Genomic DNA, 3106 nt, shown 5'->3' on the forward strand with positions numbered 1-3106 from the left:
AGAAGGATACGCTGGCATTTTGATCCCCACATTATTTACAGGGCAGGCCTGGTCCAAAGTCACCAGCACTGATTTACTCCAGCGGTCTCTGACTACAACCAGAATTTCTAGGTGTCTTGTTAGTGTCCCTACATATCTCAACCTGTGTCCTGATTGCTTGGTCAAGTTAATGTTGAAGTATTTACTTACTGTCTATACATGAATTTCTGAGAATTTTGATGAAGGACAAAAGAGATGTAGTGGTGTTGTAAGAGGATAAAAATTAAAACCAGGATAAGCTGGTAAAACAGAGATTGAACTTGTAAGTTTGAAATCCATTGAACTCATCCAGAGCGCAGTACCGTGCAAACCCCTTTATTCAAGGTCTGCTAGTTAAGTGTACCACAGCACTGTCATGATCCATCAAACCTGCCAGATAAAGAGAGGCTATTTTAAAATTTCTGCTTCAGGGCATGGGGAAGTTCTGTTCTTGCAAAGATAGAAATTTATGATGATGCTAAAAAAAAATGCAGATGAAGTAAATAATTAATGAATTAGAGACAGGACTGAAATATCTTCCTAAAATGATGCTATTTTTAGCAGAGAGTGCTTCTGCAGTGCTTGCCATGTGATCCCATCGCCTTCTGAGAGCAGGAAAACAATTTAAAGTAGTTTCTCTTTCCCCATGGACCTATAGGCCCAGCATACAATACCCTTAGCATCTGTTTTTGCCTTAAAGCAAACAAAGTGATTTTAGACCTCATGCAAAATAAAACATTAATGAAAGCTGTATTTAAAGACAATTTTTATAGCAGCTGAATAGTTTTTATAATAGTTTGTATGCTGAGGCTGTACAAGGGGGCTACTGCAATGTGTGTAACTTTAAGTTGCTGTTGATGTCCAGTAATAAAAATTGCTCCAGTTTCCAGCTGTCCAAGGACAGAGGCAATTATCAATAGGAGGCTGCAGGATATGCCCCATAGATAAGGGTTTAATGTAAACAGAGTTGTTCTGCTTTTCCCTATAACCAGCACGGAGTGTTGCTGTGCTTGAGCTACTTCACGCAATAAAAATGTTGTAGTTAGAAATGTCTCTAAAATAAATTGTTACATACAACCAGCCTGCACACGTGCTCGTCCACAAGTGCTCATGCTTCTGCACATGCTGCTTGGTGGGACCTGCAGGGAGGGACGTCTCCTGGTCCAGCTGCAGGACAGGGAGTGAGGGATGGGACTGCTGTCTTCTTCTCCACCATAGGCTCCTCCTTGACCATGCAAGCCTCAGCCACCTGGGCCCATGCAGGGACATGGCCACTGCTGTAGTGAATACTCAAGTGTTTAATATCCAAAACCTGGTCCTGTTGGGGATTTCCCTTTCCCCGAGGGGTGATGAGGTTCCCAATGCCCATCAAAGGGGAAGGAAGTCAGGACCTGCTTAGTTGCTGCCTTCCTTGCCTACTGGAGTTGCCACAGGTTGAATTTAGAAGAAACCTCCAAATCCCAAACTTTTAGGCACTGAGGAGGACCCTGTTTTTGCAGTCCCGTACCCAGTTTGCAGGGGTGCAGAGGGGTGCTGACTTGCTCTCACCACTTGCGCAGGGGTTGCTCTCCCCATGTAGGTTCCTGCGTGGCTCCTGTAAGTTGCATAGGGCTCCCTGGAACTGGCTAGGATGCTGGTCCCAACCCTGGCACACTGCAGAGCTCTATCCTGGGAGCAGCATGCTTGCCAGACAAAGCAGAAGTGAAACACCTGGGCTGAAGCACATTGCTTTGGGAGAGGGTTGTGAGCTGAGTCCTGAGAAGCAGAGGTGGACTCAAAGGCATCTGCAGCCCCAGGGCAAGCTACAGGCTTTGGTGATGTTGGATTTTGGGATGCTCCATGGATGGTGGCTTCTTGAGAGCATCGGAGCTTGAGCTGTGGCTCCTTAGTTGTTTTTCTGGCACACGTTTACAGCTTAGATGCCCTAAATGCTTTGTTGCATCTAGGCCTTGGTCTCCATTTTCCCTTCTCTGTGTATCTATCTAAAAGGACTATTTTAAGATTTAATGTCTGTAAAACACATGCACAGAGGTCTGTGTTGTGTGGAGCTTTGTAATAACTAGAAATTGATTCACAGCTGGAAGCTGAGTTTGGTCATTGTGACTGCTATTCAAGTGAGAACTCTTCTTATGAAAAAATGCATTAAATTATCGTTATTATATTTTTTACGCCAGCTAAAAAGACTATATCCAGGCTTATTTTTCCCAGCTTTCTGGCCTAGACCTTACCACCTTTTTTCCAGTCTTCTTGCTCAGTCACTTGTGTGAGTCCTTCCTAAAATGAATCTGGTTATCAGGTGGCTGCTTTTTAAGCAAACCCCATCTATTTGGACCAAAAGGATATAAAGGAATACACACAAACTGAATGAACCAGTGCGTGAACTGGAAGGAGTGGGAGCCTGTAGCAGGGGGGCTCTGATGAATGGTTACTGTCTTCAGTGGGTTCCATCAGTAGGACAGGACACGTGGACAGCACTAGCCTGGAGGAGTTTCCTCACCTAACTTCATCTCAGCACATGGTGATCGTGCTCCTTCTTGAATCTCTCTTGGGTTGTGGTTCTGTGATACAAATTATAAACCAAACCAAGGGTAGTCAATTGTATCTTTTAAAATTAAGGAAACATAGCGAGTTCTCCACGCAATGAAAGGACATAGAGATTTTAAGGCTCCAATTTGTATTACAGCCCTGAAAAGCAGTTCTAGTTTTCTTTATTTATGCCTCTTTGTTTGAATGCCTGCACTCACGATTCAAGCAATCAGTTACACAAGTCCAGTAACTTCTTTTGAGCTGCTTGGGAATGGTCAGGAATCAAATTATCTGTTTTCAGTTTTGTTGTTGATGTTTTGATCTGGGCAGTGAAGCTTTCTGAGAATCATTTTTGCTTCACATAATTATCCACCCTTGTGACTGCTTAATGAAATACGCAGCAATCCGTCTTCACTTAGCTAAAACTGGGAATATCAAAATGGTTCATTGTGAATTGAGCAAGGAGGTACCGATTTCAAGCTGTGAAAACGGTAATTCTTTGAAAAATAGCTTATTTTTGTGGCTATCTATCTCCTTACTGCTTTTTCTTTTCTTTCCATAG

General features: G+C 43.2%; 1 protein-coding gene across 2 annotated transcripts in view; it reads left to right on the top strand.

The window, feature by feature from the left end:
• FGF9 (fibroblast growth factor 9) overlaps positions 1-3106 on the top strand; it is an 84655-nt gene that overhangs the window by 51929 nt on the left and 29620 nt on the right. The window lies entirely within an intron of this gene.

Source organism: Falco punctatus (genome assembly GCF_963210335.1).
Source record: "Falco punctatus genome assembly, chromosome: 2".
NCBI lineage: Eukaryota > Metazoa > Chordata > Aves > Falconiformes > Falconidae > Falco > Falco punctatus.